Source organism: Dendrobates tinctorius, unplaced genomic scaffold (assembly GCF_039654945.1).
Source record: "Dendrobates tinctorius isolate UK_male_01 unplaced genomic scaffold, ASM3965494v1 ptg000004l, whole genome shotgun sequence".
NCBI lineage: Eukaryota > Metazoa > Chordata > Amphibia > Anura > Dendrobatidae > Dendrobates > Dendrobates tinctorius.
The window spans coordinates 1,824,129-1,849,604 of NW_027361672.1; the positions used below are offsets into that span (position 1 = coordinate 1,824,129).

Sequence of the window (25,476 nt, forward strand, 5' to 3'; positions counted from 1 at the left end):
CCGGTGGTCTGTGCAGGCCTGCCGGGGGGGCTGTGCCGGCCTGCCGGTGGTCTGTGCAGGCTCCGGTGGGCTGTGCCGGCCTGCCGGGGGGCTGTGCCGGCCTGCCGGTGGTCTGTGCAGGCTCCGGTGGGCTGTGCCGGCCTGCCGGGGGGCTGTGCCGGCCTGCCGGGGGGCTGTGCAGGCTCCGGTGGGCTGTGCCGGCCTGCCGGGGGGCTGTGCCGGCTTGCCGGTGGTCTGTGCAGGCTTCGGGGGTCTGTGCAGGCATCGTCCGATGGGACTAGAAGTCCCATCGGGTGATGCCTGCTACCATGACAGTGATTGACACATTAGCCAATGATGGGACAGTAGTAGTCCCATCATCCGGCTAATGTGTTGAATGTAAAAAAAAAAAAATTACATGCTACATACATGCTACATACATACAACATGCATACTACATACATGCTACATTCATACTAAATACTACATATATACTACATGCATGCAACATGCATACTACATATATACTACATGCAACATACATACTACATATATACTACATGCATGCAACATGCATACTACATATATACTACATGCTACATACATACTACATATATGCTACATACATACTACATATATACTACATGCATGCTACATACATACTACATGCTACATACATACTACATGCTACATATATGCTACATACTACATGCATGCTACATACATACTGCATGCTACATACATACTACATGCTACATACATACCACATATATACTACATACATACTACATGCATGCTACATGCTACATACATACCACATACATACTACATATATACTACATGCATGCTACATACATACTACATGCTACATACATACTACATACATACTACATGCATGCTACATGCATGCTACATGCATACTACATGCATGCTACATGCATACTACATGCATGCTACATACATACTGCATGCTACATACATACTGCATGCTACATGCATGCTACATACATACTACATACATACTACATGCATGCTACATATATACTACATACATACTACATGCATGCTACATATATACTACATACATACTACATACAATACATACATAGACATACAGTACATATAACAGAGTAACATACTTACCAATACTTGTCACATTGTTCCCCGAAGCCATTGTCTTTTACGGAATAAATATTAACATAACAAACCACAAAAATACTCACCCACGATCCGAAGCAGTCCACGAGTGTGTCCCACGACGATCTTGGGTAGAGAACTGCAGCATCAGCTGTTGCTGCCGTTCTCTATGGGCTGCAGGAATCCAATGACGGAAGGTAGGTATGGCATAAAGTGAGACTAGGGACTTTTTTTTTTTTAAGTGGCGGAGGAATACAGTGCGGAAGGATACCTACCTTCCGTCATTGGATTCCTGCAGCCCGTAGAGAACGGCAGCAACAGCTGATGCTGCAGTTCTCTACCCAAGATCGTCGTGGGACACACTCGTGGACTGCTTCGGATCGTGGGTGAGTATTTTTGTGGTTTGTTATGTTAATATTTATTCCGTAAAAGACAATGGCTTCGGGGAACAATGTGACAAGTATTGGTAAGTATGTTACTCTATGTTAAATGTACTGTATGTCTATGTATGTATTGTATGAATGTATTGTATGTAGTATATATGTGGTATGTATGTAGCATGTAGTATGTATGTAACATGCATGTAGCATGCAGTATGTATGTAGTATATATGTAGTATGTATGTAGCATGTATGTAGCATGTATGTGGTATGTATGTAGCATGTAGTATGTATGTAGCATGCATGTAGTATATATGTAGTATGTATGTAGCATGTAGTATGTATGTAGCATGCATGTAGTATGTATGTAGTATGTATGTAGCATGTAGTATGTATGTAGCATGCATGTAGTATATATGTGTTATGTATGTAGCATGCATGTAGTATGTATGTAGTATGTATGTAGCATGCATGTAGTATGTATGTAGTATATATGTGGTATGTATGTAGTATGTATGTAGTATGCAGTATGTATGTAGCATGTATGTAGTATATATGTAGTATGTATGTAGCATGTAGTATGTATGTAGCATGCATGTAGTATATATGTAGTATGTATGTAGCATGTAGTATGTATGTAGCATGCATGTAGTATGTATGTAGTATGTATGTAGTATGTATGTAGCATGTAGTATGTATGTAGCATGTAGTATGTATGTAGCATGCATGTAGTATGTATGTAGTATGTATGTAGCATGCATGTAGTATATATGTGTTATGTATGTAGCATGCATGTAGTATGTATGTAGTATGTATGTAGCATGCATGTAGTATGTATGTAGTATATATGTGGTATGTATGTAGTATGTATGTAGCATGCATGTAGTATGTATGTAGTATATATGTGGTATGTATGTAGTATGTATGTATGTAGTATGTATGTAGTATGTATGTAGCATGCAGTATGTATGTAGCATGCATGTAGTATATATGTAGTATGTATGTAGCATGTAGTATGTATGTAGCATGCATGTAGTATGTATGTAGTATGTATGTAGTATTTTTTTTTTTTTTTAACATTTAACACATTAGCCGGATGATGGGACTACTACTGTCCCATCATTGGCTAATGTGTCAATCACTGTCATGGTAGCAGGCATCGCCAGATGGGACTTGTAGTCCCATCGGACGATGCTTGCACAGACCCCCGGACATCAGCACAGCCCCCCGGCAGGCCGGCACAGCCCCCTGGCAGGCCGGTACAGACCCCCACAGGGTGCACAGACCACCGGCAGGCCGGCACAGCCCCCCGGCAGGCCGGTACAGACCCCGGGCAGTCCACACAGCCCCCCGGTAGGCCGGCAGAGACCCCCGGAAGGCCCAAAATGACGGCGCATCATGATGCGCACACAGCGCGCATCATGATGACGTCATTTCGGCTGTCAATCAACTTTGAACTTCCGATTCTGATGCCGACTTCCGATATTGAAAAAATATCGGAAGTCGGTATCGGAATTCCGATACTTGCGGTATCGGAATGCTCAACACTAGTCGAAACACAAAAGTCGCCACTCAAAACTCGCCACGCTGTCCCCGAGCTGTTTAAAAGATGAAAAATGAGCTGTGATTGGTTGCTATCAGCAACAGTTTTCTTTGTAGACAGTTGTGGTAACTGAGGCCTATTATTCTTATCATTTCTATGGTGTTATCGTCCTTCTGTAAAGCTGGAAATAACACAATTTATTACCGTGCCAACACAGACCACCCTCTGACACAGACTGCAGGGGGAGCTCAGTATCACACAGGATAGGATTAGATACACAGCTCAGCAGTCAGTATCACACAGGATGGGATTAGACATGGCTCAGCAGACAGTATCACACAGGATAGGATTAGATACACAGCTCAGCAGTCAGTATCACACAGGATAGGATTAGATACACAGCTCAGCAGTCAGTATCACACAGAATAGGATTGGATACACAGCTCAGCAGACAGTATCACACAGAATAGAATTAGATACACAGCTCAGCAGTCAGTATCACACAGGATAGGATTAGATGCACGGCTCAGCAGACAGTATCACACAGAATAGGATTAGATACACAGCTCAGCAGACAGTATCATACAGAATAGGATTAGATATACGGCTCAGCAGACAGTATCACACAGGATAGGATTAGATGCACGGCTCAGCAGACAGTATCACACAGAATAGGATTAGATACACAGCTCAGCAGACAGTATCACACAGAATAGGATTAGATACATGGCTCAGCAGTCAGTATCACACAGAATAGGATTAGATGCATGGTTTTTATGTGCAATATAATCATTATACACTCACTGGCCACTTTATTAGGTACACCATGCTAGTAATGGGTTGGACCCCCTTTTGCCTTCAGAACTGCCTCAATTCTTCGTGGCAGAGATTCAACAAGGTGCTGGAAGCATTCCTCAGAGATTTTGGACCATATTGACATGATGGCATCACACAGTTGGCGCAGATTTGTCGGCTGCACATCCCTGATGCGAATCTCCCGTTCCACCACATCCCAAAGATGCTCTATTGGATTGAGATCTGGTGACTGAGGAGGCCATTTGAGTACAGTAAACTCATTGTCATGTTCAAGAAACCAATCTGAGATGATTCGAGCTTTATGACATGGCGCATTATCCTGCTGAAAGTAGCCATCAGATGTTGGGTACATTGTGGTCATAAAGGGATGGACATGGTCAGCAACAATACTCAGGTAGGCTGTGGCGTTGCAACGATGCTCAATTGGTACCAAGGGGCCCAAAGAGTGCCAAGAAAAAATTCCCCACACCATGACACCACCACCACCAGCCTGAACCGTTGATACAAGGCAGGATGGATCCATGCTTTCATGTTGTTTACGCCAAATTCTGACCCTACCATCCGAATGTCGCAGCAGAAATCGAGACTCATCAGACCAGGCAACGTTTTTCCAATCTTCTACTGTCCAATTTCGATGAGCTTGTGCAAATTGTAGCCTCAGTTTCCTGTTCTTAGCTGAGAGGAGTGGTACCCGGTGTGGTCTTCTGCTGCTGTAGCCCATCTGCCTCAAAGTTCGACGCACTGTGCGTTCAGAGATGCTCTTCTGCCTACCTTGGTTGTAACGGGTGGCAATTTGAGTCACTGTTGCCTTTCTATCAGCTCGAACCAGTCTGCCCATTCTCCTCTGACCTCTGGCATCAACAAGGCATTTCCGGCCACAGAACTGCCGCTCACTGGATTTTTTTTCTTTTTCGGACCATTCTCTGTAAACCCTAGAGATGGTTGTGCGTGAAAATCCCAGTAGATCAGCAGTTTCTGAAATACTCAGACCAGCCCTTCTGGCACCAACAATCATGCCACGTTCAAAGGCACTCAAATCACCTTTCTTCCCCATACTGATGCTCGGTTTGAACTGCAGGAGATTGTCTTGACCATGTCTACATGCCTAAATGCACTGAGTTGCCGCCATGTGATTGGCAGATTAGAAATGAAGTCTTAACACACAGTTGGACAGGTGTACCTAATAAAGTGGCCAGTGAGTGTAATTTGGTATAACTAACCACAGTTGGTTACTATGCCCAGGCAACGCCGGGCTCTTCAGCTAGTATAACATAAATTAGAATTATATATTATCTCCCGAGTTCCTTGTGTACCATTAGCCATTCTCCTCTCCTCAATATATATACATCAAACACATCTATAATGTATCAATAATTCAGGTAAATACATTTATGTTGTTTCCCAAGGGCGGAAATCTTGGTGCTTGAACCCACTGATTATGTTCTCAGATCACAGATATATCCATCGATGGTAATGATGTCAGATTATTAGCAATATTGCATGGGAATATTTACAATTCCATTGCCGCGTGATATCCCTGATTGTGGTCTAAAGACGACCAGTTTGTTTTGGGGATAATTATCTTTAACTTTGATGTAGCACCTATTTTCTAATAAAAAAAAAACCGCAATACAAGTTTATTTTACTTTGTCATAATATATTAAATAGACACATTGTAGCACTATACTTGCAGGCCATAGGACAACTTACACAATATAAAGTAATCAGAATTCGTGCAATGCAATTCTTTTTAAGCTAATTATCTGATCATGTCCCTGCAGTTGGCCTATTATTTATGGTATGGAGGTCAGGCTCCATGTTGTTCGAAGAAAAGTAGTGTAGCAAACAGGCAATATCTAACAAAATGTGTCCAAGGATTAAGTGAACTTTAATTAAAACTATAAAAAACAACATAATAAAAAGTATACAAAGTATTTATTTTCAGTCTTGTGCCTTGAATAGTTTCAGGACTTTCGGACTATTCAATTACAATCCCACAATAATTCTCAGGCTTTGAAATAATTATCTTATTTGTCGGCTGTCATAAAATAGATTCTCCACTCTTTCTGAAATACAGATCTGCGTGATGGAACAATGTTTACGAAAAATAGATGCTGGATAAGCCATCTTGTCTCAATTGGATTAAACTATTGATTTTCCAAGCGCTCTTTGTCTTGACACAAGGGAGAAGAGTTGATGCGACTAAGAATTTAACAAACTCTATACCATATGTATCTTATTTAGCTACACTTCAACCTCATCACCTTTCAGCTGATTGCTTCAGACATGTGATCTCATGGGCAGTGAATCTGCAATGCATATAAGGCATCTCGTTGATTTAATAGAATAGAGTCCTAGATGTTGACCTTGTCTTCTTTAGCTAACTTGAAAGGGCTAGAATTAGAAAGACCCTCAGTTCCTTTTCTTAACATTGCTAGCTTTGACTAATTGCTCAAGGCTGAATACTTGATGAAAACACAATCTAATTAGAAGTAGGATCTTGCTGTGTTTCCAACCATTGCACCACGATATTTATGAAGGTTGAAATCCATATTACAGCATGTACTGTTAATGAACAATGGATAACTAGTTTTTCGTAATATTCTGTACATTGATATACACATGTATTTGCCATACTTTGTACAAAATGTCATGAATATGTATTATGTATTTATATACCTGTAGAAATTGGTATATTGATTTGATATTTTAGCATGTACCACACAATATTTAGCCTTTTCAATTTTCTTTTTACTTTAAATGAGTCTGAACACAGAAAACTCAGTCTGGGGCACATTTAACAAAATTGTTAACACTTCATTTATACACATAAAATACAGTATTAAACACAAATAATGCAACAGATGCAAAGAAAATGCAAGCTGGTGAGTAAAGAAAGAATGCATACATTCATAAATACAATGCCAAATGCTTTACAAATCGTGTAACAGCATAGCCGTAATCAAATGTGCAAATTAGGCATAGGAACCAAGACAACTTTGGCCGCTGTAAGGAAGTGGAGATGCTGCTCACAACCCTCTTGAAGCTATGTGTTGTGATATAAAGCATTGCACTGTATTAAAAGTGATTTTATCTGTTTTGTACTTAGTTGCGTACAGATAGCGTTAATAGTTGGAACTAGCCCTGAATGGGAGGGGCTAAGTTGGAAGACAGAAAATGACTTCCTGATAGTGAGTGGGATAGAGCCCAGTGTTCAGGAGAGAAAGTCCTAGGTCTCACAGTTGGCAGACTGTCACATTATAGTGTGTTATGTTTGAAGAGGGAGGACATCAGTTAATGCATCTTAAGGACAGAGGAAACGTAACAAGACATTTGATGGATTGGATTCCAGGCTGGGTAAGTCACCTAAATGGTACATAACTTAACCCATGTGGAAGTAGCAGGCCCACTTAAAGAGTATTGAAAGCAGAGAAAGAATTGTATCAGAAGAATGTTAGTGGACAGTTATCAACAATGAAAGTAAGCTCAATTGTGTATATTGAAAGGAATCAAAGAATGGGAAATCTTGAAAAATGAAATTCTCAAAGCACAATCGTTAACAATTCTGAAAAGAGGGAAGAATAGGAAGCATTTAAGGAAACCAGGATAGATGAACACAGAACTTAAGCACATGCTAAAAAGGAAGAAAGAAATGTTTATAAAATGGAAAGAGGGAGGCATATCTAAAGAAGAATATAATGCTATCTGCAGAACCTGCAGGGCACAAATCAGATTATCTAAAGCTGGCAATGATTTGAGGCTTGCAAGAGACATCAAAAGCAATAAAAAAGGATTTTGGGGATATGTCAAAAGTAAAAGAAAAGTCAAAGATGCTATAGGATTTTTACAGGATGAAAATGATGAAATGGTAAGACAGGATGTTGAGAAGAACTAACTTTTACATTTCTATTTTGCATCTGTTTTCTCTCAGAAAGGAAATGTAACATCAACTGTTCTTCATTGTCCTATTAAGGGAATAGAAGAATCCAGGATATCTATAAACAGAAAGATAGTGAGGAAACACTTAGCTAACCTAAATGAATTCAAGTCTCCAGGTCCAGATGAATTACACCCCAGAGTACTGAAGGAGATAGCAGAAGAAATTTTTGAACCCCTCTCCATAATCTTTGAAAATTCGTGGAGAACAGGAGAAGTCCCAGAAGACTGGAGAAGAGCAAATGTTGTTCCTATCTTCAAAAAAGGGAAGAAGGTGGACCCAGGCAACTATAGGCCAGTGAGTCTGACTTCTATACCAGGAAAGATCTTTGAACAAATTATTAAACAACATGTATGTCAGTACCTGGATAAGAATGAAGTGATTAAATAGAGTCAGTATGGGTTTGTAACTAATAAGTCATGTCAGACTAACTTAATTTCCTTCTATGACAGAGTCACTGATTGGGTGGATCAGGGAAATGCTGTTGATATAGTACATCTTGACTTCAGCAAAGCATTTGACAAAGTATCTCACACAATCCTTATTGAAAAAATGACTAAGTATGGAATGGACAAGGCAACTGTTAGGTGGATTCATAACTGGCTTAGTGATCGGACCCAAAGAGTTGTCGTAAATGGCTGCACATCCAGTTGGAAGAATGTCTCAAGTGGGGTACCACAGGGCTATCTCCTGGGTCCTGTATTGTTCAACATCTTTATCAATGATTTAGATGAAGGAATTGAGGGTAAACTGATTAAATTTGCTGATGACACAAAGCTAGGAGGGATAGCTAATACCAGAGAAGAGAGAGGATTCAACAAACTAGAGCAAGTTCAGAAAAGAGCGACTAGATTGGTGACCGGTCTGCAAACCCTGTCTTATCAGGAAAGGTTGCAGGATTTGGGAATGTTTAGCTTGCAAAAGAGAAGACTGAGAGGAGACTTAATAACTGTCTACAAATATCTCAAGGGCTGTCACATTGTAGAAGGATCATCTTTATTCTCATTTGCGCAAGGAAAGACTAGAAGCAATGGGATGAAACTGAATGGGAGGAGACACAGATTAGACATTAGAAAAAACTTTTTGACAGTTAGAGTGATCAATGAGTGGAACAGGCTGCCACGAGAGGTGGTGAGTTCTCCTTCAATAGAAGTCTTCAATCAGAGGCTGGACAGACATCTGTCTGGGATGATTTAGCGAATCCTGCTTTGAGCAGGGGGTTGGACGAGATGGCTCAGGAGGTCCCTTCCAACTCTACGATTCTATGATTCTATATTTGATCTAACTAATAATGCATACCTTTTAGTTTGGACCTATATGCATGTGCCTAGTTGTGTCTTAGTATGCTGGGTGATTATTATTACCCTTTATACAATTTTTAATTATTGTTCATTTATTGTTAGTTTTACTTAAATATACTTGTATATTGTAAAATATCGCCGATTTAAATACACACATGGTATACTCCATATTAGTATTGATGTGCTGTCGTAGCACAATTCCCTTATACACTAGTGCATTTACCATGGATTATGTGAACAGTGCATATCTATTTTTATAAGTCTTTTTGGTGACTTCACAATATTTGTCCAACAACCATTAGGTATGAACATAACAGTACTTGTCAGGCACATTCCAATAATTGCCGTGGTCCTGCACGCAGGCGTGCTCTGTTCCCGCTATCCCCGCAAGCCTTCTGTGTCTATATGTGGGGACTAACATCAGGTCACATGGTTACCATGAGAGTCTGATGTCACCCACCCCATGACGCGGATGCTGGCTAGCATTGCGGCTGATATGGTAACGAATGCGTCACTTTGCGGCATTGTGTTTTCCGGCTCTCACTTGTTTTGAGCACTTGCACCTCACCATTTCTCAACCTGATGAAGGTTGGTTTCCGAAATGCACATCGGGTCAGACACACAGGCACTGTGAGCCCCTGAATTTATTGGTGCCTTCCCTTTGGTATCACATTTGATGTCCATTTGCCTATCATTTTTTGAGATTCTGATGGTACCTCTGGTGCTATAATTTTCTGCCAACACTATAGGGCTACTGTTCTATCTGTTTGCATTTTTTTGGTAATGGATTGCCTATGTCCATATGATTTGTCTGACATCATAACACTTGGTTAAATTTGCAGGGTTATTTACAATGAGACAAATTATTTTACATATGTCATACTGCCAGTACTCCGTGATGTAGAGCTATGTCACAGCTCCTTTCCCTGTGTGCCCTACACACACCTGTTGTACATGTATATGTGTTCTATGCATTTCCCTGCCTGGATATTACATTTGCTAAATAAAGATTTGTTATATTCTATTCTACATGAGACTTTTTAATTGTTTCTTTCCCCACCCCCACCCCACCTATTCTCATATATGGTTGTGTGGTCAGGGGTGGATTAAGGGTAGCCAGGGCCCGGGGCAGTTCAGACTCTGTGGGCCCCCCTCGTCACGTGACGGGGGTCACGAATCGTAGAGCCACACTCTACATAGAGAATAATGGGGCCTCCAGCACCGACCTCCACCCGCAGAGCCGCACTCCACATAGAGAATAATGGGGCCTCCAGCACCGACCTCCACCCGCAGAGCCGCACTCCACATAGAGAATAATGGGGCCTCCAGCACCGACCTCCACCCGCAGAGCCGCACTCCACATAGAGAATAATGGGGCCTCCAGCACTGACCTCCACCCGCAGAGCCGCACTCCACATAGAGAATAATGGAGCCTCCAGCACCGACCTCCACCCGCAGAGCCGCACTCCACATAGAGAATAATGGAGCCTCCAGCACCGACCTCCACACTCCACATAGAGAATAATGGAGCCTCCAGCACCGACCTCCACCCGCAGAGCCGCACTCCACATAGAGAATAATGGAGCCTCCAGCACCGACCTCCACCCGCAGAGCCGCACTCCACATAGAGAATAATGGAGCCTCCAGCACCGACCTCCACCCGCACTCCACACTCCACATAGAGAATAATGGAGCCTCCAGCACCGACCTCCACCCGCAGAGCCGCACTCCACATAGAGAATAATGGAGCCTCCAGCACCGACCTCCACCCGCAGAGCCACACTCCACATAGAGAATAATGGAGCCTCCAGCACCGACCTCCACCCGCAGAGCCACACTCCACATAGAGAATAATGGAGCCTCCAGCACCGACCTCCACCCACAGAGCCGCACTCCACATAGAGAATAATGGAGCCTCCAGCACCGACCTCCACCCGCAGAGCCGCACTCCACATAGAGAATAATGGAGCCTCCAGCACCGACCTCCACCCGCAGAGCCGCACTCCACATAGAGAATAATGGAGCCTCCAGCACTTACCTCCACCCGCACTCCACATAGAGAATAATGGGGCCTCCGGCATCGACCTCCACCCGCAGAGCCGCACTCCACATAGAGAATAATGGAGTCTCCAGCACCGACCTCCACCCGCAGATCCGCACTCCACATAGAGAATAATGGGGCCTCCAGCACCGACCTCCACCCGCACTCCACACTCCACATAGAGAATAATGGAGCCTCCAGCACCGACCTCCACCCGCAGAGTCGCACTCCACATAGAGAATAATGGAGCCTCCAGCACCGACCTCCACCCGCAGAGCCACACTCCACATAGAGAATAATGGAGCCTCCAGCACCGATCTCCACCCGCAGAGCCACACTCCACATAGAGAATAATGGAGCCTCCAGCACCGACCTCCACCCACAGAGCCGCACTCCACATAGAGAATAATGGAGCCTCCAGCACCGACCTCCACCCGCAGAGCCGCACTCCACATAGAGAATAATGGAGCCTCCAGCACCGACCTCCACCCGCAGAGCCGCACTCCACATAGAGAATAATGGAGCCTCCGGCACCGACCTCCACCCGCAGAGCCGCACTCCACATAGAGAATAATGGGGCCTCCAGCACCGACCTCCACCCGCAGAGCCGCACTCCACATAGAGAATAATGGGGCCTCCAGCACCGACCTCCACCCGCAGAGCCGCACTCCATATAGAGAATAATGGGGCCTCCAGCACCGACCTCCACCCGCAGAGCCGCACTCCACATAGAGAATAATGGGGCCTCCAGCACTGACCTCCACCCGCAGAGCCACACTCCACATAGAGAATAATGGAGCCTCCAGCACCGACCTCCACCCGCAGAGCCACACTCCACATAGAGAATAATGGGGCCTCCAGCACCGACCTCCACCCGCAGAGCCGCACTCCACATAGAGAATAATGGGGCCTCCAGCACTGACCTCCACCCGCAGAGCCACACTCCACATAGAGAATAATGGAGCCTCCAGCACCTACCTCCACCCGCAGAGCCGCACTCCACATAGAGAATAATGGAGCCTCCAGCACCTACCTCCACCCACAGAGCCGCACTCCACATAGAGAATAATGGAGCCTCCAGCACCGACCTCCACCCGCAGAGCCGCACTCCACATACATGGCTGCTCTCAGTGCTCTGTGCTGTGCGCACAGGACCTGTGATGAGGTCACAGGAGGGGAGGAGACAGGGGTCACATGATCGGGGGCCCTGACACCTTACCTCCTGTGATCTCATCACAAGCCTTTGCACGCTACCAGCAGCATCAGCGTTCACGCTACTTGTAGATGCTGCTGGTAGCAGAGCACATAATGCCGCCCCCACGGTCACTCACTTTTAGGTGGGGAGAAGATGGAGTGCCATTGCAGCAGCCAGCAGGAATGTGGTGGGGGCCCCCTTAGAAGCTCTTGTGGTGGGGGCCCCGGGGCTGAAGCCCCGCCTGCCCTGCCTTTAATCCGGCCCTGCGCGGTGGCGGATTATAATGGGGCAATTTACTGGCCTGGGCTGTGGGCCCCTTAACCCCACTGGGCCCGGGGCAACTGCCCAAATTGACCTCATTATAATCTGCCACTGTGTGTGGTACACAACCTTCTCAGTTTAGCATATCCTTTAATACATTAATTTATTTACATTTGTATAACACCATATAGAATAAGACTATGGAAAGGGAAATTAGATTAGCAGCATCACTCTAGCATTACATTAAAACTACTGCTGCAGTGGTGCTTTAAAAAATATTGTGATCAGATGCTCAATGCCCTCTGATACACCAAAAGAAAATTATCCTTGCAATGTGAAGAGCTGCAAAATCTAAATTCATGTAAAGACCACAAACAGGACACAGATCCTCAATGCATAGCAAGACTATAAGATTCTCAAGAGATTCACCTGTTCTTCCAATATTGTGTACTAAATTCTGTGCTCTATATGTCCTAGTGGGGTTCTCTATATTGGAGAAACAGAACAGAAACTGAGATTAAGGATGAGGTGTCATCATCACCAGCCTACAGACAAAAAGATCCAGCTACCTGTGGCTAACCATTTCTAAGATCCAGGACACAACATAAATGATATGTAAGTTGTCATATTAAAGGCAACTTCAAATCACAAAAAAACTGAAAGGTCTGGGAATAGACATTTCTGATAGGTTTTGATACCCTCCACAAATGACTAAATCTGTCACAAGGATTTATGACTTACTACAAAATCTGATTAATCTGCTACAGAAGACTGAGAGAGCACCAGGTCTCTGATTTTACGTGAATATTGGGCCAATAAAACGTTCACACCACTTATCTAAGATAATTAATTATACGCTATACAAGCTCAGTTTTTTTAACCCCTTAAAGTCCAATGACGGGCACAGTTCGTCAATGGACGCCTCCCCCAGTTTGGTGCGGGCTCCGGCAATAAACCTACACCTTTTCCAGCACATGACAGCTGACCTGATCAGCTGACATGTGCTCCTAACAGCCACGGGTGGAATCCTCCTCCCATAGACGCCCGTGTCATATGAACGTGGGTCGCCAATGGGTTGGCATGACAACTCAGGGTCAGGAGGAGACCCCTTTGTTTGTCATAGCCGCTTAGCTTTGAGTGAAGCCCAGCAGTCGACGCTCATAGCAAGTGAGCATATATGTTACATAGAGCAGGGCTGCAGCCCTGCTCTGTGTAGCACAAGCGATCAGCTGATCGCAGCTTCTAGTCTCTTATTGGGACTATTGAAGCAAGTAAAAAGAAATTTATTTTTTTTTTAAATATTACAAAATAAAAATATAAAAGTTCAAATCACCCCCCTTTCGCTCCATTCAAAATAAAACAATAAAGGATCTCAAATATACACATATTTGCTATCGCCGCATTCAGAATCGCCCGATCTATCAATATATAAAAAGAATTAATCCAATCGGTAAATGGCGTAAATGGAAACACGAGAATTACGCTTTTTTTGTCGCTGCAACATTGCATTGCAATAAAAGGCAATAATGAGCGATCAGAAGATCGTATACACCCTAAAATGGTATCCATAGAAGCGTCAGATTGGTGTGCAAAAGTAAGCCCTCACCAGGCTCCAGAAAAAATGGAGATGCTACGGGTCTCAGAAAATGGCAACTTTTTTTTTTTTTTACAAACATTGGATTTTTTTTTTCACCTCTTAAATAAAAAAGAACTAAGACATGTTTGGTGTCAGCGAACTCATAATGACCTGGGGAATTATAATGGCAGGTTAGTTTTCAAATTTAGTGAACATGATAAAAAAAATTCCAAAAAACAATTGTGGAATTGCATCTTTTTTGCAATATCACCGCATTTGGAATTTTTTCCCATTTTCCAGTACATGATATGGTAAAATCAATGTTGCCATTTCAAAGTCCTACAAAAGGCAAGCCCTCACATGGCCATATTGATGGAAAAATAAAAAAGTTATGGCCGTGGGAAGAAGGGAAGCAAAAAATATGAATGCAAAAACAGAAATACCCCTGGTCCTTAAGGGGTTAATGTCCATTTATTATGCAGTGTTTCTGCTCTTTTTTGTGTATATTTGTGAGTAACTTCAGGTACTTTGTTATACCATGACTGATGTAGAGACCTAAGTAATCTCAAAAACATGCTTTGTAACATCATTTATTTTATTTTTGTTAGCCATTTAAAAGTATCATAAATGCATGGTTATTATTCTGTTTTTCCTACTGAGAGTAATCAATACATGCAATACACATGTATTGCACTACAATAAACCTGTCACTGTTATACTGACTGGAGGTCTCTTAGACTTTGTTTATGGAGGGCCTAAAAAGCCACCATACCTAGCAGACTCAGGGGTCATTGTTAGACCCCCAGTTACCATGACAACAATCAGCACTTCACAATTTTAGGGTTGCAAGGTGTTGAAGGGATTAGAGATGAAACCCCCACCCCCTACTCACCACCATCTAGACACAGTGGCTATAGATTGCAGTTTCTAGAGGGTTGAACAACCTGGATTGATGTGGGCACTAACTCTGGCTGTTGCTGCAGGAGCTCTGCTGTCAGTTAAGGCTAAATGCACACGTTGCGGAACTCCCGCGGTAACTTCAGGAATTCCATTCCGCGGGAAAACCGCATTTTAAATTCCCGCGATTTTCCCATGGAAAAACTAGCGATTTGCAAGCGTAATTAGCTTGCAGAATGCTAGCATTTACCAAGCGATCTGTAGCATCGCTTGGAGATCTGATTGACAGGTTGGTCACACTCGTCAAACACAGTGTTTGAGGAGTGTGACCAACTTTTTACTATTGAGGCTGCCTATGCAGCATCAGTAGTAAAAAGATCTAATGTTAAAAATAATAAAAAAATTAAAAATGGTGTTTTTCTCACCTTCCAGCGTCCCCGATCATCACGATGCTGCCGGCAGGTCCCGTTCCCAGTGATGCATTGCGCCAATGACCTTTGACGACGTTGCGGTCTCGCGAGACCACGACGTTATCAAAGGTCATTGCCACAATGCATCACTGGGAACTGGACCTGCCGGCAGCATCGCTAAGGCCTGGTGACGCTGCGAGGGACATCGGAAGGTGAGAATATGATGATTTTTTTATTTTAAATTCCATTTTTTACAGGGATATGGCACCCACAGCCTGGAGGAGAGTCTCCTCTCCAACAGCCCGTGGGTACCATCCGCAAATGTTCTGCTTACTTTTCGCATGGTGGGCACAGCCACATGCGGAAAGTAAGCAGAACAATGCATTCCTATGGGTGCGGGATCTCCGCGATTCCGCAAAATAATGAGCATGCTGCGTATTTTTCCGCAATGCAATTCCACCGCGGGAAAATACGCAGCATTAGCACAGCATTGCGGAATCCCATAGGATTGCATGTGATGTTGTTTTTTTGCGTTTTCGCTGCAAAATCGGGCATTAAAAACCGCCACGAAAGCGCGAAAAAACCACAATGTGTGAACGCAGCCTTAGAAGAGCTTCCAGAGTAAGTGCAACTGGCAGAGCTCCTGTGCCCGTTTGATGATCATAGTATACTGATACATCTATTTGTGGATCTTCTTCCCAAAAACGACATATCACTATGTCCAATATAGAGAATAGGTTAATATAATGGCCTTCACCTGATCCTCTTACACCATTTAACCCAGACTACTTTTGAGGGGCTCAACACTATCATTTTTTTAATCCTGAATTGTCTATCTAGATGAAGAAGCTGATGGGCTCCTGGACTCACTTGATATAGTGTCACCAAATTACTTGTGTACCCAACACTCACAATAGAAGAGGAGCTCAGGTCCAAGAAGTAAGTATGCCATTTTATTTTATATAGCACATTTAGAACATTTAAAAGAGGATGTCCAGTGGGAGACAACTCATATAAATGTGTTGAACTTGTTTTAATAATAACCTACAGGATATAGTTGGTGAAAAATATCTGATTGCTCGCAGTCACAGCAGACAGACCACCATCTGTCAGACATTCCCAACATATCCTGGGAAGTGTTTAATATAAAAAATTACTTACCTTTGAATGCTGCAATATGCAGTGACATGTAAAAGTTTGGGCACCTCTGATCAAAATTACTGCTATTGTGAACAGTTAAGCAAGTTGAAGATGAAATGATCTCTAAAACAGCTAAGGCTAAGGATGACACTTTTTTTGTATTTTAGGCAAAAAAAATGGCATTTTTTAAATTTTAAAGATTACAAAATGGAAAATAAGCCAATGCAAAATTTTGAGCTCCCTTGGAGATTTGTGTGCTCAGATAACTTTGACCAAGGTTTCAGTCCGTAATTAGCATGATAGGGTTATGGCTTGTTCACTATCATAGTTAGCAAAGGCCAGGTGATGAAAATTTCCCAGCTTTATAAAACCCTAGTCTCCTCTGAGGCTATGCCAAAAAGCAGCTGCTAGGAGTTCTTGTAAGCTGCTGACTAGCACTCTGAAAATAAAAATGTTGGAGGCCCACAAAGCAGGAGAAGCCTATAAGAACATAGAAAAGCATTGTTTTTAAGCTGTCCTTTCCTCACTTAGAAATGTAATTAGGAAATGGCTATTAACAGCAATAGCGGAGGTCAAGATAACGTCTGGAAGACCAAGGAAAATTTCAGTGGGAGCTGTTCGTAGGATAGCTATAGCAGCAAATCAGAACCCTCACTTGACTGCAAAAGACCTTCAGAAAGATTTAGCATACTTTGGAGTTGTGGTACATTGATTTATTGTTCAGAGACACCTGCACAAATATGGCTTTCATTGAAGTATCATCAGAAGAGAATCTCTCCTGCATCCTCACCATAAAATTCAGCATCAGAAGTATGTGAAAGAACATCTAAACAAGCCTGATGCATTTTGGAAACATCAGGTTACAATTGAACTCTTTGGCCACAATGATCAAAGATATGTGTGGAGAAAAAATGTCACAGAATTTCAATTTCAGGAAAAGAACATCTCACTAACCATTAAGCATGGAGGTGGATCAATCATGCTTTAGGGTTGTTTTGCAGCCAATTGCACGGGGAACATTTCAAGGGTGGAGGGATGAATGAATTGAATGAATTTTCAACAAATTCATGACGCAAACATAACACCATCTGTAAAAAAGCTGAAGTTGAAAAGAGGATGGCTTCTACAAATGGATAATGATCCTAAACAAGCATCAAAATCCGAAATTACTACATCAAAAGGCGCAAGCACAAGGTTTTACAATGGCCCTCACAGTCCCGTGATCTGAAGATCATTGAAAATCTAAGGCTAGAACTCAAAATAGCACTGCATGCAAGACAACCAAGGAATCTCACAGAACTGGAAGAATTTATCGAGGAACAATGGATGAAAAACCCTCACACAAGAATTGAAAGATGCTTGGCTGGCTGCAAAAGCATTTACAAGCTGTGATACTTGCAAAAGGGGGTGCTGCTAGGTATTAACCATGCAGGGTGCCCAAACTTTTGCATAGGCTCATTTTCCTTTTTGTAATATTTAAAATGTAATAGATGAAAACAAAGAAAAAATATACATATATACACTGCTCAAAAAAATAAAGGGAACACTTAAAGAACAGAATATAACTCCAAGTAAATCAAACTTCTGTGAAATCAAACTGTCCACGTAGGAAGGAACACTGATTGACAATAAATTTCACATGCTGTTGTGCAAATGGAATAGACAACATATGGAAATTATTGGCAATTATCAAGACACCCTCAATAAAGGAGTGCTTCTGCAGGTGGGGACCACAGACCACATCTCAGTACCAATGCTTTCTAGCTGATGTTTTTGTCACTTTTGAATGTTGGTTGTGCTTTCACACTCGTGCTAGCTTGAGACGGACTGTACAACCGACACAGGTGGCTAAGGTAGTGCAGCTCATCCAGGATGGCACATCAATGCGAGCTGTGGCAAGAAGGTTTGCTGTGTCTGTCAGCGTAGTGTCCAGAGGCTGGAGGTGCTACCAGGAGACAGGCCAGTACACCAGGAGACATGGAGGGGGCCGTAGGAGGGCAACAAGCCAGCAGCAGGACCGCTACCTCAGCCTTTGTGCAAGGAGGAACAGGAGGAGCACTGCCAGAGCCCTGCAAAATGACCTCCAGCAGGCCATAAATGTGCATGTGAAATTGTATGAGGTATAGTTGTTTTTTTTATCATGAGACAGCTGTTACAATACCAATTTTATGTGAACATGGTCCATTCGTGCTTTCCTTCTGCCCTTTGTAAGAAAAAAGCGGAAATTTATAGCAAATATAGCAACAAGTTGCAGGATGATTTGCAGCTACCTCAGCCTTTGTGCAAGGAAGAACAGGAGGAGCGCTGCCAGAACCCTGCAAAATTACCTCCGGCAGGCCACAAATGTGCATGTGTCTGCACAAATGATTAGAAACCGACTCCATGAGGATGGTCTGAGGGCCTGACGTCCACAGATGGGGTAGTGCTCACAGCGCAACACCGTGCAGGATGCTTGGCATTTGCCACAGAACACTAGGATTGGCAAATTCAACACTGGCGCCCTGTGCTCTTCACAGATGAAAGCAGGTTCACACTGAGCACATGTGACAGACGTGACAGAGTCTGGAGATGCCGTAGAGAGTGATCTGCTGCCTGCAACATCCTTCAGCATGACCGGTTTGGCAGTGGGTCAGTAAAGGTGTGGGGTGGTATTTCTTTGGAGGGCCACACGGTGTAGGACTGTGAGCACAACCGCCATCTGTGGACATCAGGCACTCAGACCATCCTCATGGAGTCGGTTTCTAACCGTTGGTGTAGACACATGCACATTTGTGACCTGCCGGAGGTCATTTTGCAGGGCTCTGGTAGTACTCCTCCTGTTCCTCCTTGCTGAGGCAGCTTTTTTCTTACAAAACGCAGAAGAAAAGCACGAATGGACCATGGGCACATAAAATTGGTATTGTAACAGTTGTCTCATGATAAAAAACACTATACCTCATAAAATTTCTGAAAATGCTTTTAATTCCACAATTAAAATGGACTTATTGAAAATGTAAACCACAGAAAGAGGAAAGAATCCTCCAATATTTGAGAAAAAAACAAAACAGGCAGAGATGCTTACTTGTATAAACAGGCCTCAATACAAATGCACTACCAGGGTGCAGCGGACCCAAGTAAAATGGCAACTGCACAGGTGCAATAATACCTAATGAAACAGCCAGCCTACAATCAGGGATTGGCCATGTGGTACACCAGTGCAAAAAAATAATCCGTATGTGGCAATGTTCACACAGGGAATGCAGAGCTTCTGGTTCACAGCCTCTTAGTAACACCATATAGGGGGGCTGCCCAGTGCTAACTATAATGCCTCCCGTGTGAACAGAGGCCACAGTTTACAGAACCATTTGGGCCCAACTGCACCCTGAAAAGATAAAAAGTGCACAAAAACATATCAATATCTGTAAGGTATTGGTTAATATTATGGCCATAATATTATATAAGTAAGCATCTCTGCCTGTTTTGCTTATTGAAAATGTGTAGGTTATATAAATAATGAACAATTTATTCAATTATAACCTAAAGCCCTAGAATACTTTGCCATGAATAGGATACTATAAAATAAAATAATATATTTACAAACTATAGTTTCATTCAAATTTTTACATTGGAACAACCCTTGTAATAAAAAATGCAAAACTTGCCCTTGAACATAATCAAGCGACAAAATATGAACAATGACATACCAATTTAATGTACAAAATGCACGGCAGAATAACAATGAGATATTAGCATGCATAAAATCTATATGAACACCGAGCACATCTGGTAAGACCTTAAATACATTAATTTAGAATCAAGTGAGTCTGCAGTGGAGCACATCATTCATGGCATCTTAGAAATATGTACAGCAGATTCCTTAACAAATGAAATACCTCACTTCCTATAGCCTTGGCATGACTAATTTGCACATTAATTAACTTTAAAGCATACATAATATAGCTTTAAGTATCTCATTTATATTACTATGCTTCAATATTAATATATACATAGTATATGAAAGACAGCAGTTAGACTGGTATCACTATGCACACAAAATAAAATGGTGGATATTTCATTAGGACACAGATAACAGCTAAAATGGCCAGAGATGCAAAAAAAATTGCAATATGTACTATATTTTTGTGTGAAATGCCTCTGTTTTTGGCTTATCAAAGAAAAAAGGGGATATGGTTAGAATTTTTTTTTTCTTCACAAATCTATACAGTATATATAAATACATTGGCACCGTATACAGTTGTGCTCAAAAGTTTATATACCTTGGCAGAATTTTTGCTTTCTAGGCCTTTTTTCAGAGAATATGAATGATAACACCAAAACTTTTTCTCCAGTCATGGTTAGTAGTTGGGTGAAGCCATTTATCGTGAAACTACTGTGTTGTCTCTTTTTAAATCATAAGGACAACTCAAAACGTCCAAATGACCCTGATCAAAAGTTTACATACCACATTTCTTAATACCATGTATTACCCCTCTAACATTAATAACAACTTGAAGTCTTTTGTGGCAGTTGTGGATGAGGTTCTTTATTTTCTCAGATGGTAAAGCTGCCCACTACCTCCGGAAGCCAAGACCCCAGAGAAAATCTGACTCTGGGGGTGCTATACACTTTTTCCACAGCACCGTTAATTTACAGTGCTGTGGTTAAAGTCAATTGTCCAAGAGGGTCAACGGGAGAGGAGGAGCAGTGGGTGACAGAGTCGGAAGTCAGCGGCTGCGGCTACAGCCTGTGCCGCTGCTAAAGAGAAATGAATATTCATTTCTCTTACAGCGCACACAGTGACAGCTGTAGCCACAGCCACCGGTTTCCAGAAGACATCATACTCACCCTCCAGCATGCCCTGCATCTCGGTGGTCCTAGCGCCCTCACAGCATCTCGTTGGTGCTGGATTCCGACAGCACTTCTTGTGCTGAGAGATCACGTGGCACCGCTAATTAACGTAATTAATATGCAAGCATTTCCACTCCTATAGGCATGGAGGGAATACTCATCATCTTAATGAGCAATGCCACATGATCCCACAGCACAGGAAGAGCTGCTGGAAGCCGGAAAGAGGTGCTGAAAGGGTACACTGGAGCGTGAGTAGGATGTTTTTTTTTTTATAATAGGAAGCATGCATACCAGGATGAGAGAGGGGAATCCATGCACACCAGGACAACTACGGGGGAGCCACACATACCAGGACAGGACGGGGGAGCCACGCATGCCAGGATAGGGATGAGGGAACAATGCATACCTGGCATATACTTGAGTCAATAAGCTTACACAGTTTTCTGTGGCAAAATTAGGATTATACTCGAATATATACGGTAAGTATTTACATTTGTTGAACTGAAAAGGAGGAGATTTTTGCAAGGAAAGGAAGCTTTTAATTTTTTTTGGCTAAAAAATAAAAATAAATAAAAATAAAATTTGATTCAACCATTTGAATTTAAGTCCAGATACAAACTCCAGTGCCTTAACCCACTGCGGGTCATGTGAACTGAACTAACAACCTACATGGTATATTTGATGATGTTAGTTTGAGTTAGTAGACTTGAAGTCAATTTGGACATCACAGTAAATATACTAACCATGAAACACAGACTTCTGAATTCAGCCTAAATGTCTTTGTTTCATATTTTTCCTTCTTTTAAGATCTACTTCTAGCTTTGGAAAAAAAAACTATAAAACTGTACCAAATTATTTTTCAGAAATCTGCCCATAATAGGTTCCAGAATTATTCGACTAATTAAAAAAATCTAATAAACCTTCAAATCTGCTAATCCTGCATCACCTAATTCTATTTGAAATATTTACTCTAGCTTTGATGAATATTGATGAAACATACACTATTAAATTAAAAACGAAGCATGCATTTACATTTCCTGTCAATAGAAACTGCAAAACACAGAACTACCGTATATACTCGAGTATAAGTTGAGTTTTTCAGCCCACTTTTGGGGCTGAAAAAGACCCCCCTCGACTTATATTCGGGTCACGGTGCCAACTTACCTGGTCCCCATCATCTCCGCGGTCCCAGTCGTCTCCGCGGTCCCCGGTGTTCGTCTGCGGTCCCCTGCAGCGTCCTGGCGGCGGCGGGTGATGATAGGGCAGCGGCGGCGTTCAAAATCTCTGCGCGCCGCTCTCTCCCGTCCTCCGGCAGTGACGTGCAGGGGGCGCGATGACGTGGAAAGCACGCGCCCTCTGCCTGAGTCACTGAAGAGCCGGCGACGCTCAGGAGCAGCTGTCATCAACGTAGGTGAGTATATAGTGTTTTTTTTTTGTTTTTTTTACATTCCAGCAGGGGCAGCGGCAGCAACATGATAGGATTACCAGCAATCCTATCACTTTGGGGGCAGCATTACGGTATTTGGGCCACCATTCACTGTGCAGCATTTATGGGGGCATATGTTGTGCAGCGTTATTTGGGCCACCATTCACTGTGCAGCATTTTGGGGGCATACTGTACGTTGTGCAGCATTATTTGGGCCAGCATTCACTGTGCAGCATTTTGGGGGCATACTGCATGTTGTGCAGCATTAAATTTACCAGTATCTTCGGCAATTCCCACCCTAGACTTATACTCGAGTCAATAAGTTTTCCCAGGTTTTTGAGGCAAATTTAGGGGGGTCGGCTTATACTCAGATCGACTTATACTCGAGTATATATGGTAAATTTATTTTTAAAAATATGTGGGACTTTTCCCTTTGTTTGCTTTTCAGTTGGAATATGTTCCTTATTTTAGTGACTATAAAAAATAAAAAAAAAACCTGTTAGCTCCTTCTTGCATCCTATTTTTCCTGGATAATGAAAGAGTGGGTACCTATAAGAACGTGTAGATTAAGTAAGCATATTATCTCTTCTACTACTTTCTCTTGTCATAATTGATGTCCCTTCATTCAAGCTATTACATCAAGCGTATTTGCATGCTTAAGGTTTATTTACTTGTGATATGTAATTCTGCCAGATAGAAACACTCCAGCAGACAGAAGCTAATTTAGCTATTGAAAAAAAACACTAAATTACTGTATTTCTTTGAGCTACAGGGTGGGCCATGTGTATGGATACACCTAAATAAAATGGGAATGGTTGGTGATATCAACTTCCTGTTTGTGGCACATTAGTATATGGGAGGAGGAAAACTTTTCAAGATGGGTGGTGACCATGGTGGCCATTTTGAAGTCGGCCATTTTGGTTTTAACTTTATTTTTTCCAATAGGAAGAGGGTCATGTGACACATCAAACTTATTGAGAATTTCACAAGAAAAACAATGGTGTGCTTGGTTTTAACGTTACTTTATTCTTTCATGAGTTATTTACAAGTTTCTCTTTGTTTACATCCATTGACATGTCGCAGAGGTTAACACGTGAGGAGTGGATGGAAATTGTGTTGATGTCTGGTGAACGCAGTACCTGGGTCATTTCAGCAGATTTCAATGCAAGACACCATGCGCAAGAAAACTGTCACCATTTCCATTTTATTTAGGTGTATCCATATAAATGGCCCACCCAAAAAAGTTTGCCTCATCACTGAACATATTGTTCTGTGTAAACTGAGGTTTCTGTTCCAATTTTGTTTTGCCCATTCTGCAATTTCAGTGCGCTGATCTGGCATCAGTCAAACATCCCTTCGACGGATATTAGTTACTCACAAATGGCACCCTTACAAAATCCAGCTGCTGCAGCATCTCAACGAGGATGACCCAGATTGGTGCACTGAATTTGCAGCCATCAAATGGGGAGGAGGGCCCCCGCAGAGTGTCTGGGCCAGAACCAAGGGGACCGCCATCTAGGTTCCTAAGGGAACTGTACCCGGGGAGCGAAAGAGGGAGGTGGACGGCTGAGAGTGACAGAACAGCAAGGGGAGGGGCGAGTATAAAAGGGACAGGAAAAGTGCAGGGGAGTCAGTTGGCAACACGGCAGAGACAGAGCAGGAGACTGTGTGAGTTTGAGAAAGCCGGAGCAACGGACACTGACCAGAGAGGAGGCCAGCAGCTTAGGGGACATTTACAGTGGCCTGTCATTAGGAGACGCCGGGATTACCGTCCAGAGACTACCGTTTCACTCCAGTCCAGAGTCGCGGCCTACCCACGGACATCCGCGGCCATTGCCGCTGTACTCCAGCCTGTCACGCACTGTCCGCTGCCTCTCGCGGTGACTAGTGCTCGACTTCAGCCCGCAGTTGCGGCCTACCACGGCCTCCTGTTCATCACCGCCCACAGCTGCCATTCCCCCGCTGCAGTCGGCAGTTGGGGCCTGCTCCTCGCTAGCAGAGAGATTCAGTGCATAGCCCAGGATGTGCACGTGGCCTGTAAACCACCACCCCTGGAAGCTGTGACACAACCCTGCTTGGGGGGACTGGGGTCTCCTTAAAACCCTTGACTAAGCGTGACCCCGCTGTCTTCATTGTGGGTCGCCACCTCAAAGGACCCCTTCAGGGCCTGTTGTGCCCCTACTCTCCTGGGTGCCAGAGCACCCGAAGACGACGCCAGATCCTCAACAACTGGGCCCAGCAACTACAACACCAAAGCATCTTCTTCAGAGACACTGAGGGATGACAGAACGGATAAGTGGCAATATAGACATTAAGGACCCCTAGTCGGCCATACTGCGGCCTTATAGTAGCCAGCCTCTGCCAGGGTAGTCGTAATCCCTTTAATAGTGTTTGGTTGTTTTGAGTCCCTGCATGGACATTTATTGTTATTTTTTCTGGTTGCTTAGTATAGCCCTAGTGGCATTCATTTATAAAAGTTATTTTCAAAAAGTATACTCAGTTTCGCGACTCATCACTGCATCCTGTGTACCTGCTTTACCACAACCATCTCCTTCTATGTTAGTGTAAAAACCTTCTCTCCTCCAGATGCAGAGAATGCCCTCTTGTGAC

General features: G+C 43.1%; 1 long non-coding RNA gene across 1 annotated transcript in view; it reads right to left on the reverse strand.

The window, feature by feature from the left end:
- LOC141080698 (uncharacterized) overlaps positions 1–11,132 on the reverse strand; it is a 142,893-nt gene extending 131,761 nt beyond the window's left edge. Inside the window, exon 1 of the long non-coding RNA XR_012229006.1 lies at positions 10,967–11,132. This is a non-coding gene — a long non-coding RNA (uncharacterized lncRNA). The remainder of the gene's footprint in view (positions 1–10,966) is intronic.
- Positions 11,133–25,476: the final 14,344 nt, after the last annotated feature.